Below are 18,444 nucleotides of genomic sequence, written 5' to 3' on the forward strand. Positions count from 1 at the left end.
CTTAACCCCAGTATATTTAACTCGCTTTCACATTACGAACGACCCAACTTGTTCCTGTGGAGAATCTGAGTGCGATAGTGACCACCTGTTCTTTCATTGCCCCCAATATGCACATCACCAGACCATTTTGATGCAGAAATTACTTAAAGTTCCAATATCTTTCCCTACACGACTTTCAGTTTTGTTGCACCAACCTTCGCCTATGATCATTACTATTTTAAATGAGTACCTTGATAACACTCGTATAAAATTGTAATCACGATTTAGTTTTGCAGTTGGTTTTGTTCCGACATGTTTATGAGGTGGCACTTCTCAATGCCCCTGGTGAGTAGATACTGTTTCAAGGTTCTTATTATTTTCTGATCTCGTACAGCGTCACTTCTAAGTTCTTTGTGTCTTTGCTCAGTCCCGAATGTACTACCTCCATAACCCTTCCTCATACCCGATATAATCTTACTTCCTTAAGTGCATCTATCTTCGTGTGATCACGCTAAAATCGGACATTTGTGTTGTAAACGTGTGTTTTTGTGATATAAGTGTAACATATTAATGATCTTGTGACTGGGAAATAGTCTTTTCAATCCCAAATAAATATCCGCAAGACAAGACAAGACAAGTAAGTTTGTTGTCAGCTGTAGAGTTGTGGTGTTCGTTTGAAGTGAGGAAGTTTACTTTTCGTGTTGAAGGTTCGTTAATTATCAGTTCTGAATTATATCTACAGTTTCATTATGACTTTCTTTTTCGCGACATGAAGAATGAAATATCAGTTTACTTCTTTTTCTCAGCGTTATTCTTTAGGCTATTGGTACCATTTGCTGCGTTGGAAAGTTGAGGTTAGTTGAGGGAATGGCGTTTGCAGAGTAGATGCCTTTATAATGGGACATTTGATGCTATTTTTGAGAAACCGATAAGGTATGGCAGCTCTCTGGTAGAATTAAATCTCGGTTTTTGTTGTATCAATTGTTCTGGCTGAATCATGCAGGTTAGGTGTATGAAAATAGCAGTAATAAGTGGTACTATATTTAATACAGTTGTAGGCTATATAACTAAGATACATTTTCCGGACTTTCTTCATGCTTTCATCAATGAGGCGCTTCTTAACAATTCACATCACTCTTGGCTCAGGCGATTTGCTGCCACTGCGTCGTATGAATTTTCAGCGGGCGCCAGGTTATAACAGTTGTGAAGTGTTGTCTGCAGGATAGTTACAGTACATGGTTGAAATGTGTTAATGTTCGGTCTTAGCTGCTATATATTAACATAATGTGCCAGATTTAATGTATGAGAGATTTAAACAAATTATATTACTATTGCTTATGTTACCGGTTATTGAAGTCCAAGAAGTACCGCAGATAAGCATTCCGGTGTGGGTAAGTCGAAGGAAAATTATATTCCTAAAGACGAACATCTTGCTACAGTAAGACGTTCGTTACCTTTTCCCAAGTTAGCAGATTCAACGTCGGTTGAGGTCGGTGGGATTTAAGTGTGATTAAATGTCTGTTGCATCATGGACATCCAACACGTTAAAGAAATCTTGTGTGACATTGTTACACCTCTTTGGCATCTGATAAGATCCTTAGCAGCTAGAATGACAGTTAAACTAACATTATTCTCAACAATAGTCATCATTTTTGTTTTTTAATACATACTTTTTCTTAGGAACATTTTGTTGACTTGTTCCATCTCCCTTTCCATACACTATGGTCTATGTTATTTAGATAAGCACATTGAAAAGTCATATCCTGTAGTAAAGCCCTTCCACCTCCACCCACCTGAATCTCCGTCGGCACTGTGGGTCTCCTCATAAGGCTGCAAAATTTTTGCCTGTCGACTGGTGGTGGTCCTTAGTGTTATATCAAAATAATTTCTTTACTGCATAGTTTACTATTTAAGAGCTTAGATTGAGAATTAACTAACAGGTCGTGGCTGGCCCCTTTGAAGCCTGGCGCCTTTTGGTCTCTTGTGTGTTGTAGTTGCTAATGAGCTATCCCTGGATTATTATGGGAGACCTATTAAATACAAGCTGCACAAAACTTGCTGCAATAAAGAACTTTGCAATGGTCCTACGAGCAGGTTTTGACATAGCAAGCCACAAGTCCAAATGCTTCCTTTCTCGAGGCGAGTGATTATGATGTGGTTTCCATACGGTGAAAAGGAAACTTATGATCTTGCATGAGTTTAGCTACAATGTCATGATAACTAACATATTAGCAGATGGTATGATTATAATATTACTAATTGATTTAGGCTATAACACAAAGCAGGAAGCAAATATTTTTAAAATTTGAAACAGGTGTCCAACAAAGGGACGGGATGTCACCACTCCTGTTCAGTGTTATACTTGAAAAAGTGGTCAGAGAGTGGAGGAAGAGATTGACAGAGTTTTTCTTCTTTTTCTGTGAATCTGTCTTGAGACAGGTATCAACTGGACAGCTTCCATGATTCTCTGTCCTGAGCATCTTGCTTCAGTTGTTCATAGCGTCTCCCCTTGTTTGACATCTGTTAATATTCTAAACCTTCTTCGTCTTCCCTTTCTCCCATCTATTTTTCCGTCCATCACCCTCTGTTGAAGACAATTTCTACGTAGTATGTGACCCAACCAGGATATTTTCCTCTTATCGTTTTCATCAGGTCTCTCTTCTCTCCTAATTTTCTTAGCACTTAATTTCTCACTTTATTTGTCCACTTCACTTTTTCCATTCTTCTCCACAACCATATTTCAAAATTTTTCAAATACTTTGTTTCTTTCTTTCTTTCTTTCTTAATGTCCATGTTTCAGCTCCATACGACACTACACTCCACACGACACTACACTCCACACAAAACACTTTGTGAACCTCTTTCTTAAATCAATAGGGATTGCCTTAGATGTCAAAAGCCCTCTCACCTTTCCGAAGGTTTCTTTTCCCATAGATATTCTGCTTCTTATTTCTTCCGTACAGCTTCCATTCCATGTCAACAAACTTCCCAAGTATCTGAATGACTTTACTTGTTCTAATTTCTTTCCTGCTATTAACAGCAATCTCCTCCTTTCCTGTTCTCATCACCATAGTCTTCCCAATGTTTATCCTCATTCCAAACTCTTTGCCTACTCTATCAATATTTTCCAACATGACCTGTAGATCTTTTTCTGATTCCGCTACTACCGTCACATCATCTGCGTATTTTATTGTCTTTATTGGTTCTCCTCCCACTGAAATGCCTCTTGCTTTTTCCAGGGCCTTCTGTATCAGTTTTTCGGCAGATGTATTGAACAGAGTCGGTGACATGCAACATCCCTGTCTCACTCCTCCGATACCCACTTCTTCTGTTTCATATTCATCTACTCTAACCATCACCTTCTGATTCTTATACAACTCTTTAGTCAGTCTTCTGTCTTTCTACTCTACAACAATATCCGTCAGAATCCCCATCAGAATGCACCTGGTCATCCTGTCAAACGCTTTTTCCCAATCAATCAAACATATATATTATCCGCACACTTTATCTTGGTGCATTTGTGTACGGGGGTGAGGAGTAAGGAGGGAGCTGTCCCGGTATCGATGGTGCTGCCAACTGAATGAAAATGAAATCTGAATTGAATCTAGAATATGATCGATCGATATGAAATTTCTAAACTGTTGTCTTAAGCCAACAACTATGTCACATACATATTATATAACATTATAAAACATTTCTCGATGCGAATCTTGTTCCTAGCATGAATTCTATACTTTGGCTTTGTTGTGTAAACAACAGTACTAGTACGTAAAGTGTACGCCAGATGTCGCACAACGATGTTTAAGCGATTCATAGTTTGTGTTTCAAAGGTTGCCAGTACGAATCTCGAGGATCGCCGAGCTCGACCGATTCAGCACTAGGGTGTAAATGCACCAAGATAAAGTGTGCGGATAATACATTTCCCTATTCTCTTCTAACATATTTTCTGCAATCATCCTTAGGCATCCAATTGCATCTCTGGTTCCTCTTCCCTTTTTAAAACCAAACTGGTCATCTGCCATATTCTCCTGTATTTTCTTTTATATAAGTTACTTCTCAGCGTTATCTTGGTCACTGCCTTAATAACATGACATATAAAATTAACTGTTCTGTAGTCTTTAGGCTACTTTGTTTAGCATTAAATTTCTTCGGTAAGGGAACCATAAAGGTCCTAGGTAGATCTTCTGGCTAAATGCCTGTATCGTATATTTTCACCAGATTGGTCAGTCTAACTATTCCTCCATTCCCTAAAGCCTTTAATATTTCAGATGGTATTTGGTCACAGCCCATCGCTTTTCTTTCCTTTAGGTCCTGGATTGCCTTCTCCACTTCCCATTTTTCTATCCTTGGTCCTCTGGATTTTTCGTTGCAGTCCTGCTCAACCCCCTGTGGGTGGGGGACGGAGACGAATAGACCCGCGGTATCCCCTGCCTGTCGTAAGAGGCGACTAAAAGGGGCAGCCAAGGGACGATCAAATTAGAACCATGAAACTACTCATGATTAGTACCACTACGTGGGGAACACCATGGGTCACTTTTCCTTGCACTTACGTGTTAGGTACCAAATAGGTTTGTGATTAGTAGCAAACGAGAGCGCGACAGCTTTTATAGTACCTGTGATTAGTAGCAGTATATGAGCAACACCATGGGATGACTGAACCCATGGTTCTGGCTTGCCTATGATTAGTACCCACTATATGAGGAACACCACGGGATAGTACGAGTCCCTGTGGTTAGTAGACTTAGGTGATGAACACCATAGGTTTGCATTGCCTGTCAATGGTGCCGCAATGTGCGATACACAGCAGGTCTGTAATACATGTGCGAATTTCATTACCTGTGAGTAGTACCATAGTGTGTGGAATGCCACGAGTCTATGCTACTCCTGATTAGTACCACAACATGACAAATACCATAGTTCTACTTTTCTAGCGATAAATATCATTATGAGGGGCCGATGACCTGGGTTTTGGACCCATTTCGACAACAAGCATAATCGATTCAGCATCGTGATTGAAGCAGTCCCTTGGTCCGAAATACTATTGTTTTGTGCGAGCTTCTGTGCAGTTGAGGCACTGTGGGTCGGATCCACTAATCGTTTTAAATTCATATCCATTCATTCTTTGTCCTCGTGCTTTGAATTCTGGTCAGTGGAGGATTTTGGACTTTTAATTTGTCATCTCATTTCGTACCATTAGGGGCCGATGACCTCGATGTTAGGCCCCTTTAAACAACAATCATCAATCAATCAATCCTGCTCATCCTCAAGTAACATTGTTCCATGATCAGCTTGATGATCATATAGATCTTTCATATATTCCGTCCACACCTCCTTACTTTCTTCTAAACTTGATGTCATCTTTCTGTGTTTGTTCATTATTCCTTGTTTGCTTATCTTCCTTGGATTTCTCCTCATCAAGCTCTTTGCTGTTTGATACATCTCTTCTATTTTTCCCCTCTTCCAACTTTTCTGGTTCTTCACATTGGTTTTTCACCCATTCTTCCCTGGCCTTGTCAGTTGTCCTTCTCAGCTCATTGTTTAGTTTTCTGTATTGTATTCTTCCTTCATCTGAGGAGTCATTTTTCCATTTCTTCCGTTTATCCATTTTATCTAACACCACCTTCGTTATCCATTCCTTTTTTCTTTCCTTTCCGACTTTACCTACTTCTTCTAAAGTTTTTACTATTGCAGTGCTGATGTTGAGCCATTCCTGTGATACATCCATACTCATTCTCGAGTTTTCCAACTTTTCTTCAGTCCTCCTTATATAAGGCCCGACATTTTCATTCTTTAGTTTTGTTACGTCCCACTTCCTTTCAGGGTGTTTATTTCTGATGTGTTTCAGTCGTATCCTTATATCTGCCACTAGTAAGTTGTGGTCTGTATTTGCATCTGCCCCAGGGAATGTTTTAACCATTTTGATGCTGTTTTTGAACTTGTGATTGAGTATAATAAAATCTGATATCTGGCTGTATCACCAGGACTCTTCCATGTGTACAGCCTCCATTTGTGGTTCTTAAACTAGGTGTTAGCAATTCAAAGGTCAAGGCTCTTGCAGAAATCAATTAGCTTTTCTCTTCTTTCACTTCTTCTCCCTAATCTGTAATCTCCGACCACATTACTCTGTCTTCCACTTCCCACTACACTATTCCAATCTCCCATCATTACAGTTCTTACTGGACCTTTTCCATTCTCCTCAAACACCCCCTCTATCTGCTTATAAATTTGGTCTACCTCTTCCGCATCCGTTGTAGGCATATACACTTGAATGAGTGTATCAATGGGTCACTCTGTATCTTGATTGCCAGTACCCTATTAGTTACAGACATCACCTTAATTACACTACTATCTAGAACTTTTCTATACAATAGTCCTACTCCTCCTTGTCTGTGTTCTCCTCCCTTATAAATCATCTTGTAATCTCCAGATACAAGCTCTCCTCCTTCCCATCGCACTTAACAAAATCCTAAAATACTGATGTCTTATTTCTCCATTTCCCTCTTCACATTCTCGAGTTCTGCTTTCTCATTCATCATTCTGACATTCCAAGTACCAATCCTCAACAGTTGAGATGTCTTCTTCCCATTCCGCTCAATCTTCACATCGCATAGTTATCCTGATACAGCCCCACCCGGAGATCCGAATGTGGGCGTATTACTCTGGAATTGAATTTCTTCTCAAGAACAGCCATATACATGGATTTTGTCCAGTGGAACTAGGGATTCTACAAGAGTCTTTAATGCGGTGGTTTCCCCTTGCCTTTCGCATCCTATGCCGTTGACTTCCAGTAAGTTCATCCGTGTTTAGGGGTTATTTTTCACCCCAAGAACAGGAGGGTGCCCTTTTCTCCACCCGCTCATCCACCCTCCTAGGAGGCTGTTGGCCCTTTGTAGAGGGGGACCACTTATACCGGTGGTCGTCGGGTTTCTTTAAATTATACTCATATTAACCCCAGAGTCCAGTGTCGCCTGTTCTGCCGTAGATGCCGTTGAAGTCTTCACTCGTAACCCTGAGCTGGGACCCATACCAGATGTTACACACCGGGTCAGTGTGTTCTGGGACTCTCATAGGCAGGGGCACCACTCCCTGTGTAGGGCTGCCTCCGAAGAGGGTCTCTACCTGCTACCTGCTGACAGATTTAGGGGTGAAAATTGGAATAATACTGGGGAGATATGGAATCAAACTTGGCTGTCTAGCATTCACAGATGGCAATTCTGGCAGAAGACGGAGAAACTGCTAAGGACAGATTGAAACGCTTCGAGAGATTGCTGTATGGACAGGACTTCAGATATCGTTTGAAAAAACAGAATTAATGATTCAGAGCAAAAATGACCTGACAAAGACTACTGTCACTAAGTATGGAACAGTTAAGAGTGCAGAAGTTTAAATACCTAGGAGTGTGGATAACCCCAACAGGACTACCAGGAATAGCATTACAGAACAGGGCAAGAAAGATGGAAACAGCGTACCATTTTATGTCGAAATGTCTATAACAAAATATCAATCTCAGTCACTGCGAAACTGACATTACAACACTGTGATAAAGCCAGAAAGTTTGTATGCAGCCAAATGCATTCCATTGAACAGGAAAGGATTACTAGAGAACATTGAGAGAGAAAAAGAGGGAAGATACTAGGGCCTAGGAAAGTGGAACAAGAATTTAGACTTCGACCAAATGAGGAACTATACAGAAGGACCGAGAAAATCACAATATCCTTTAAAAAGAGAAGACTTTTCTATGGACACATTAAAGGAATGCCAACAGAGAGAACAGCCAAGAGAATTCTGGAGTACATGGAGAGCAGGAAGATGCAAACTAACTAGCTTAAAGGAGTTGAGGAGGACCTGGAAGAAAAGAACATAACACAGGAGGCAGTACACAATAGACAAGAATACAGGATGGTCATCAACAAAATTAAGGGAAGATCAAATGAGCAGAAAACGGACCAGCAACACCTGGTCGCTAGAACACAAAGCAGCCCGTTCTGAAAGGATGAAGAACCGGAAATGGACGATGCTTAACGTGGTCCATAGTACACCTATCCAAAGACAAGAAGAATTAGACTTCCTGGAAGGATGAATATCTGTTTAAACAGACAAATGTCTAACATAACAAATCTTTTAAGAAATGGCCCAATGATAAGGTTAGGAGAGAGAAATACCGAGCTAATTGATCACTCTGTTTGGGTCATGTAGCTGTGAACTTACATTTGGTTGACGGTGTGTTCAAATCACACTGTTGAACACCCTGAAGATGTTTTTCCATGGTTTCTTATTTTCACACCAAAGAAATGCTGGGGCTGTACCTTAAATAAGGCTATGGTTGCTTCCTGGGTCTTTCCACCCTTTCATTGTCGTAAGACCTGTCTGTGTTGCTGCGACGTACAGCAAAATAAGTAACAAAAAGGAATAAATGCAGTCCTACAGTGCACATACAAAACGTAAAAAGAGCTTTTAACCTGCCAGTGGTCGCTAGGATAAAAATAATGCAAGTGGTTGCAGGTTGAGCAAAATGCTCACAGTGTGATATGACGTGTTTACATAATAGGCCCTAAATACTAACCGATTTCAATCGTAAATGTAATAACACATTAAATGTACATAATCTCAAATGGTTATAAGGAACATAAAAATTACAAACAAAATTACAAATAAGAATAAATCTCAAAAGGTTTTAACTATGTCTGGCAAACACAATTCCCAGCTTTCTAAAATATTTTGTACATATTTTGCAATGCCCTTTACACGAGGAGGATGAGTGACTATATTTGCAGCACAAGTACACAAGTGTAGATTTCTTCTAGGTGGGTTTCTCACCCACTTTGTCACCTTATCTTTCCCTATATCAACATTGTCACTAAACATGAAATTCTCATTTACCTCCAATATATGTTGTTCACCAGCTACAGATTGCTCTCTAGGTACGGTTCCGTCAGCACGTTCTTCCATCTCAGACTGTTCAGCATCTGTATTATGTTCACTATGTCCACTTTCGCAGTCCGAGTCACTGTTTTCGCCCTCGAGTTGATCACTAGGAATTTCATCAACCCAAGCTAAAATGTCATGACTTGAGGCCATCATCATGCACTAACTACACAACATGTTAATACAATAAGTTGCAAAGAACTATTTCAACTATGAAACAACATATAACAATAGCAAAAATATAACACAGAAATTAGTGCCAACGTGATTGGTCGTGCGTGAAGCCAAATGCTCACTGTTGACGGTCGCTCACAATTCCTCCCTCCCTGTCCCTTCTCAAGGTGATAGATGTGTGTTTCAGTGCCTCCATCCTTCTCTCAAAACTGCTGTGCGAAGGTAGGGGAAGCGGGGGCACAGTGTTGCACTATTTTTATTTTTTTATGCAGCAGTGAAATATCAATCAGAACTAAACATACAAAAGCTTGTATGTACTTCTTAATGTCTTAACTACCTCATTCACTTCGTCAAATGCTCAAATAATTACGTTTACTTGCAGTATTTACAGTTTTAGGTAAGGATGCAACATGCAACATTCTGCTCCAGTAGTGGGGCACAGTGTTACATTATGACTGCAACATTGCATACAAGATTTAAATAGAAGTTTTCAGTATATTTGTTTATCAAGGCTAAAATACATCAGCATGTGTAAGAATTAAACATTTTATAGCAAATAATTACCAGACCTTATTTGAGTTTGAAGACATAATAAACTTATTTTAAAAATATTATTTCACACCAGGCAATTGCTGGGACTGTACCTTAATTAAGGCCACAGCCACTTCCTTCCCACTCCTAGCCCTTTCCTATCTCATCGTCGCCGTAAGACCTATCTGTGTCTGTGCGACGTAAAGCAAGTAGCAAAAGAAAAAGAAAAATAGGTACAAGCTGGGTTATACTCTTAGTTCAATGGTCAAAAAGTAATATTACTGAAGAGTACAAGGCAGTTTGATGATGATGCTCGTTGTTTAAAGGGGGCCTAACATCGAAGGTCATCGGCCTCTAATGGTACGAAATGGACGACATGAGATGATAATTAAAATGTATCCACTGACTAGAGTTTAAAGTAAATGGTGAATAAAATGGTTATGAGATTAAAACAATCAGTGGATCTAATTCCCAATGCCTTGTGTTCTAATAAAAATATACAGTAATCGGGAGATAGTGGGTTCGAGCCCCACTGTCGGCAGCCCTAAAGATGGTTTTCCGTGGTTTCCCATTTTCACACCAGGCAAATGCCGGAGCTGTACCTTAATTAAGGCCACGGCCGCTTCCTTCCAATTCCTTGGTCGTTCCTATCCCGTCATCGCCATAAGACCTGTCTGTGTCGGTGCGACATAAAGCAACTAGCAAAAAAAAAAAAAAAAAAATGTAGAAAATAGAGGTTAATGGAATAAGGCATTGCCTGGAAATACAGATATATATATATATATATATATATATATAATTCATGTCAGAAATTTAAATAACACATTAAAATGCGCAATTACGAACTAAAGTATAGTCAAAGGAATAAAAGCGCAGTTAACACAGACACTAAGACAAAGTACATTATTAAACACGATAAAAAAGACCACTATCCCACATAAAAAGGATGACTGAGGTCTGCTGATGGCGTCATCACACAGGATGAGGGAGATGGTACTCGGAAGTTTTATTCTACGGCGCAGACCGACCAGGTCTACGCACTCTGTAAGGATGTGTACCACTGTAAGATGATCTCTGCAGGTACACACCGGAGGGAGTTCTCCTTTCAATAGATGGGAGTGCGTCAGGATACCGTGGCCGATACGAAGACGACATAATACCACTGCTTCCCTCTGATAAGCCTGAAGGGAAGTCCTCCATACCTTAGTTGTACCTTTTATCGCTCTCAGCTTATTAAGAAGAGGAATGGCCTTCCACTCCGTCCCCCAATGGGACATAACCAGATGTCTCACCTGAGAGCGAATATCACTTGCTAGAACCTTGTAAGGCAATGGGGCAGTGTTACTGCCTCCTTGGCAGCCTTATCTGCTAACCCGTTTTCCTCTACACCTATGTGGCTTGTGAGCCACAGAAATATGATTCTGGTGCCGGCATCCGAACACCTTGCCAGAAGGTCCTGGATCTTCTGCACCAGAGAATGCCGAGGGAAACAGGTATCGATAGACTGTAGCGACCTCAATGAGTCAGTACACAGAAGGAAGTGTCGACACTCATCGGACAGTGCGTACCACAGAGCTTCACAGATGGCATAGAGCTCCGCTGTGTACACACTACATGTTCTATTGGTGAAAAAAAAATCTAATTCCCTCCATGGGAATTTAGAATTTTCCATTCAGAGCAAAAAGAAACCTATCAGTGTCGACAACGAACGCACAGCCCACTTTCGCGTCTGTTCTCAAGACATCCGCGTAAACGACTACTGAACCTGGATACCGGCCAACAGCGGACAGGAAGAGCCTCCGATAAATCGAAGGGTCCTTGTTTTCCTTTGGGCCAGTGTGCAGATCCAGGATTATTTCAGGTCTTCATACTACCCACTGAGGTACCCCACTTGGTTGTCTGACAAGGCAAGGAACCGAATGTACGTGAAACAATCGACTGCTAACCAAGCGTACTCTACTCCAACGGGCCGCGTTGCTCGAGGATAAGTACCGTACAGCCAACAGTTTACATTGTTGAATACGCAAGGATAGCTTGGGTGAAGTGGCATCTATCGCAAATTTGCAGCATACGATAGAAGCATTTGCTGGCGCCTCAGGTGTAAAGGCGGCACACCAGACTCGGCGAGCAGGCTAGCAATGGGGCTTGTACGAAAAGCTCCCGTCGCCAACCTATCCCCGCTGTGGTGGATGCTGTTCAGCTTCGCAAGGACGCTTGGTCTTGCTGAGCCATACGCTGCACTGCCATAGTCTAGCAGGGATAAAATATGTGCCCTATAGAATCGTAGGAGCACCATGCGGTCAGCACTCCAATTGGTGCTGCTAAGAAACTTAACGATATTCAGCTTATTAGTACATTGCACTTTTAACTGCTGCACGTGTGGCTCCCACAATACTTTGCTATTGAAGAGGAGCCCAAGAAATCTGTGTCAACAACAGGAAGAACAACATTTCCTAAATAAAGCTCAGGTTGTGGGTGAAGAGTACAGAGCCGACAAAAGTGGACAACAGAGGATTTTGCGGTGGAAAACCGAAAGCCATGTTCTAAGGCCCATTGTTCCACTCTCCTAATAGCTTGTTGTAATTGTTGCTCTGCGACTGCCATATTACGCGAGCTATAGTGGAGAGCAAAATCATCTACATAGCAGCAGCGACAATACCGTTTATGGCAGTCGCAAACATAGTGACACTAAGAACGAGCCCTGTGGGTCTCCATTTTCTTGAACGTGGTATTGCGAATTATGCCCTCCCAACGTGGACACGGAATAGACGGAGGGACAAAAAAGTTGCAATAAATACCGGCAAGTTACCTCAGAATCTCCATTGATGCAGAACTGAAAGGATACCATATCGCCATGTGGTGTCATAGGCCTTTTCCAAGTCAAAGAAAACAGCCACCAGATGCTGTTTGCAGAAAAATGCATCCTGGATAGAACTCTCCAGGCATACCAGGTGGTGAGTGGTCGAGCAAGCGGCTCGAAAACCACATTGGTACTCGGACGAAATTCCTCGTTTCTCCAGACACTACACAAGTCGGCAATTTACCATCCTCTCAAATAGCTTACACAAGCAGTTTGTAAGACAAATAGGATGATAGCTTACTGCATACTTGAGATTTCTTTCAGGTTTGAGGGCAGGAATGACTATGCCCTCTCGCCATTGAGATGGAAACTCGCCCTCTAACCAGATTTGGTTGAACACTCGAAGGAGATATAATAGACTATCCTCACTAAGGTGTTTCAACATCTGGTTATGGATATTGCCTGGCCCAGGGGATGTGTCCTTGCAAAGCGCCAAGGCGCTGCGGAGTTCCCACTCCGTAAAGGGCACATTATAGTCCTCTGAAGCTTGAGTGACAAAACTAAGGTGATGACGTTCTGCCTCCCGCTTCAGAGCGAGGAAATCACTATGGTAATTCCCGGAGCCAGACACATCTGCGAAATTGCTAGCTAGATGGTTAGCAATTGAGAGTGGTTCAGTGACTATACTGCCTGCAATGGAAATTCCCGGTACAGAAGATGAACCCGTGTCGTCTCAAAACTCACGGGCAAGGCGAGTTCTTGTTTGAATGGATAAATGTCCCCCTGTTAGTGATGGGATAATGGAATAATTTTAATAATCGAAAAACTTCCATCCAATTATTTAAATAATCGAGCGAATAATCAGTTTAAATAATCGAATGAGTTTCAAATATCATTCAGTTATTCCGCGCAGAATAATCGGATGCGTCGTGAACAATATTTTTCGGCTTAAGTGTGTCGGGTAGATGGTCTATTGAAATAAGCGAATAGATGAACTCTAAATGGAAATTCTAAATTCCCATGGAGGGTGGGTAGGGTCTGACACATCCCACTCTGATGAGCCTAGTGTCAGACCTAAGACGAAATACTGGTTAATAGAGCAAACGCCTGAAAAGCCATACATCTAATTTTTTATCTGATTTTTGATATGCTCTATTGGTGGAAAAATATCTAATTCCCTCCATGGGAATTTAGAATTTCCATTTGGAATTGCTAGGCGGGCATTAATTCCATTGTGGAGTTTTATCTCCCGTATGCAGTTATCAGACTGTGCCTTATAATAGGCTTCTGATAAATTTCACCCGCATTCTCTCCAACCTTACGTCACGCCTCACTATTTTTGCGGCTGGGTGGCCCTCTTCTCGTCGCTGTCTCAGCCGGCCCAAGAACAATTCAATTGGCAGACGCCTCGTTGGCTGTCGCCTTCCCCATGTATACCTGTATTATCAAGGGCGTGGACAACTCCTACTCCCCAACTGCCATCCGAGATGAACTCCGCAGTCAGGGCACCTACGTAGACGCCATTCTTTGTCTCCAGGATAGCTTCTCTGGTCTCCCGACGTGGTGGCTTTTTTTCGATCTCCAGGACCACCGGCCGGCATCATTGCACATGGTGTCGCTCTTGGTGACACTGAATGTGAAGCGGTTCCTACTCCGGATCATATTCTCCAGCAACTGGTCTCCCTCCCTGATTTTCCTTTTCGCCCTCACTTCACTCCGCCCTGAACATCACTCCCTACTACTACTACTACTACTACTACTACTACTACTACTCTCACCACTACGGCCCACACTTCCTCGCCTTCTTTAATAATTACTACTACCACCGCCAGCCACTCTTCCCCTCTTATGTTAACGTCCTCCTTCGTTAATACTCCTCCTTGTTCCCAGCAATCCCCCGCTTCATCCATGGCTAACACCGGCACGACTCCTTCCACCCACGACGACCAGACGACTGCCACTTCACCGGCCCGCCGTCATCTCTTGTCACCGAGTTGTGTCGTCCGAGGTGTTGACCCTGCCATCCCCGAAGAGGACATCATGCATGACCTTCATCTGGCTGGAATCACTGCCCGCCGAGTCTTTCGCATATACAACGATCGTGGTCCTACGTTCATGGTGCGCCTCCACCTCTCTAGTGAAGAAGCCGTCCATCAACTGGTCTCTTCTGGTGTTCAACTTCGTCGTCGGCACCATAGTGTGGAACATTTCCGTTCCCCGCCCCATTCGGCCAATGCCTCTTCTCCTGTCTCTCCTCCTCGCCACCAATCTGCCCCGCCACCCACCCCACCACCGCCGCCGGTCCATTCTTTCACTTTCCCACAACCGGTTTCTTTATCGCCATTCTCCATCCTGGACGTTCTTCGCCTCCTTTCTACTTCCGTCTCTAACATCACCACCACTCTCTCTTACCTCCTGTCCCAATACTACCAACCTTCTCCTTACTTCCCTCCCACCTCACACCCACATATCGTTCCATCTACTCTTCTGTAACTGCTCTTATGTACATATTCTCTATAATGCTTTCTTTCTGTAATGCGCGCCCGAGATACTTTTCTCTCAATAAATTTCTCCTCTCCTTTCCCTTTCGTGTTCGCGGGGGTTTGCCTGTGCGGGGTTCTTTGGGGGGCTTCGCCCTGGATCCCGGCTTGTTGTGTTGGTGCCCTTGCGCCAGATTCCTTAACTCTTTTCCTTTTCCGGTGTGTACGACACACACCCAAGTTTTAAGTATCTAACTCTTCTATTTTTTTCCCGCTCTACGGCCTAAGAGCTCCTTAGTACAGCTGATGGCCCGCCCCTCCTCGCTTGAGGAGAGGAATGAAATAACTTGTTTAAGTAAGTAATTCACCTGCATGCACCCCAGCATCAGTGGGTAGGGTCTGACACTAGGCTCGTCAGAGTGGGAAATGCTGGTTAATAGAGCAAACGCCTGAAAAGCCATACAACTAATTTTTGATCTGATAGATGAACTCTTACGAAAAATAGAAATACGCTTTTTTTTTTTTCAAGTGAATCTCCAAGTATTGAAGCTAAACGACTGAATTAACTGTCTTGATCTTAAATATTTCGAAATGAAATTCCTTATTCAAGTAATTGCCGCCTTCTGGCCGCATAATGGTACTAAGTTGCAGTACAATCAACTGGCCGTTTCTTTTAACTTGCTGCGGGCAATACTGTATACCTACTTTAATTTTGTGTCGTCCGGCTGCATGCATAAATGGTTAGCATGCTGGCCTTTGGTCCATGGGGTCAAGGGGTTCCCGGGTTCGGTTTCTGGTCAGGTTATTTTAACTTTCATTAGTCAATTCCTATGATTCGGGGACTGGGTGTTCGTGCCGCCTTCAGCGTTAGACTTTATTTTAGGTAGGGCCTCATCCTCACAGACGTGCAGGTCGCCTGTACGGCGTCAACGCTAAAAACCTGCACCAGATCTCCCGGTGAAAGGTAAAAATAATATCAGCTTTAAGACAACAGCAAAATATTTTAATAATAATAATAATACACATCGGTCTCTTTAATTCACCACAATTATTCTTCCCCTGTGGGTCGGGATGGCAGAATAACTTCCAACCCTGCCTGTCGTAGGGGAAGCGTGTTTCGCCGCGCACCTCAGCCCTCCTGCGGTCATCGCAAGCACCTGCTGTCCGAAGTCGTGAATTTTGAGACTCATTAGAATGTTTACTTTAGCAACCAGTTTTGATACTATTTGTAACTAATTTTAGCCCGTGAGTTTTGAGACATAACCGATGAACCTTGGATACCCGAAATATGATGTTTATTCCACACTTGAGATGATGGAGTATGTGACGTCATATCTGTCCCATGAAGCTTTCTTACTATGGCAAATAAGAACTCGCGCCTTAGCGCGGAGTTGTTGAAATGTTATCAAGTTGGCCTCAATAGACTGACTACGATAACGTTTATGAGCGCGACGGCGTTCTTTGATTGCTGCTGCAAATTCTTCGTTCCACCAAGGAACGAGTTTTCGGTGAGGAGTCCCTGAGAAGGAGGGAATGGACTCCTCAGCAGCAGCAAGGATAACTTGTGTTATATAAGTTATATCGCCTTCTAGAGTCCGCCTGGTCTTGTCGTTACAGATAGCGAGTGATCTGAACTTTGGCCAATCAGCATGTTTAAGAATCCATGGAGAAGGAGCCTCGACGGATTTCTGTTTTAACAAAGTAAGAATAATGGGAAAATGGTCACCGTCACAGAGATCGTGTGTATTCCACCGAAACAGCAGAACCAACGCTCGGCTGCATAGACTCGAGTCTATGCGAGGGTATGTGCCGTAACGTACACTGAAATGAGTTGGTTCCCCTGTGTTCAAAATACATAAATCCAGCTCTTTTAGTAATGTTTCCAACTTCCTTCCCCTGGGGCAAGGCGTTTTAGAGCCCCATATGGAGTGATGAGCGTTAAAATCGCCCAATAAAAGGAAGCGAGGGGGAAGCTGATCTATAAGATCAGTGACATCATTTATGTTAAGAAGCTGGCTTGGTGGAAAATAAACGTTACACACTGTTATGACAGGCAGCGGTATTTGGACCGCAACTGCTTCCACTGGGGTTCAGAGAGGAACCTCTTCGCTATAGGTATCAGAACGAACAAAAATACACATGCCACTGGACATTTCCACTGTAACAGTGTCATAGTGTGGACTATAAAAAGAGTGTTAGGTTGTGAGCGACAAGATGTTCGTGAACGTAAACACTATCAACATCTATATTCATAGATGTAGATGACAGCTCGATGTCCATCCCATCATCAACAGACGGCGGGGTTGACGTCCAGAACTTAGACGCTTTCCGGGGGCGGGAAGTTCCCCTATGAGGGGAGTGCGCAGGTTTTGGAGCAGGAGTTCCTGCTGGCGCAGACTCGTTCCCTCCAGATGGAGGGCACGATTTCCCTTTCGCAGGGCAAGTGCGGGAATGCCCGGTAGGGGTGTTCTGCGCCACCTTCTTGTCTAGTTTAGACGGGCTGGGAGATGATTTCTGAGCCCTGGTCAACGATGCTGCCTCCGCCGGCTGGGGCACGGCTTTCGCCGACCTCTTAGGGGGGGTGACTTAGCCTTCCCCCCTTGCTGTGTCGGCTTAGAACTGCCAGCCGGCATATACTTCTGGTTGCTCGAAGATGCGGTGGTCCTCCTCTTCGAGCATTTACTCTTTGCGGCTTTGCTCTGAGGAGCAGCAGTCGCCGTGGGCGTAGTGATCATCATGGGTAACGATGTTGTGAAAGACGAACCTGGGAGACGGAGCTATCATGCTGTAGTCAAGTGTACGGGCAGGTGTATTCGTGGAATTAAACTTACAGCGCGCTTTCTGGTAGGAAAAACCCTCCAGGATCTTGATCTCCTGGATTTTCTTCTCACTCAGATATGTCGGACAGTTCCGATCCCGAGGAGAATGAAGACCAGAGCAGTTAGTGCACTTGTACGGAGTTGTGCTCTCCTCCACGCCGTGAGCCACTCTTCCACATGTACCACACACAGACTGATTGAACAACGAGATACCATAATAAGTTGTTGCCTTGAATTTTTCTGGTATCACTGACAACTTGAAACAGACAATGAAGGCACCAGTGGCAACGTCTTCACCATTGAATTTGCACGTAATGCGCTGGGCGTGTGTCACGCCACGGTTCTTCATGTCTTCCATCAATTCTTCGTCAGTGTTCAAAATAAGGTCGCGGTGAAAGATGACTCCTCGAACCAGATTCAAGGATTTGTGCTCCTCCACTTTGACGGGGATTTTGCCAACGTGGTCGCACTTAAGCAACTGATCGGCTTGCAGTGCTGTATGAGTTTTCAAAAGCAAACTACCGTTGCGCATTTTCTTGAGATCTTCAAGTTCGCCGTAGGTGCCTTCAATGTACCTACTAAAAAGGATTGATTTTATGAGCTTAAAATCATGCCCGTCGGTTCTGGTGGCAACCAGAAACCTAGGGAAGCTGGGTCCCATTCCTTCACGCTGCGCATGTTCCCAGGGAGTTGAACCTCTCAGGGAAGCAAAAGTTAGACTTTGGTGGGGGACCAC

At 43.2% G+C, this 18,444-nt stretch overlaps 1 protein-coding gene across 2 annotated transcripts in view; it reads left to right on the forward strand.

The window, feature by feature from the left end:
* Positions 1–621: 621 nt before the first annotated feature.
* Moca-cyp (nuclear cyclophilin protein Moca-cyp) overlaps positions 622–18,444 on the forward strand; it is a 414,025-nt gene continuing 396,202 nt past the window's right edge. Inside the window, exon 1 of one of the 2 annotated variants that reach the window (XM_067137906.2) lies at positions 622–686. The gene's annotated coding sequence lies outside the window, so the exon portion shown is untranslated. Of the gene's footprint in view, positions 687–709; positions 834–18,444 lie in introns of those variants that run through there. The other variant, XM_067137907.2, reaches the window with a different exon arrangement.

This window comes from Anabrus simplex, chromosome 1 (assembly GCF_040414725.1).
Source record: "Anabrus simplex isolate iqAnaSimp1 chromosome 1, ASM4041472v1, whole genome shotgun sequence".
NCBI classification, from domain to species: domain Eukaryota; kingdom Metazoa; phylum Arthropoda; class Insecta; order Orthoptera; family Tettigoniidae; genus Anabrus; species Anabrus simplex.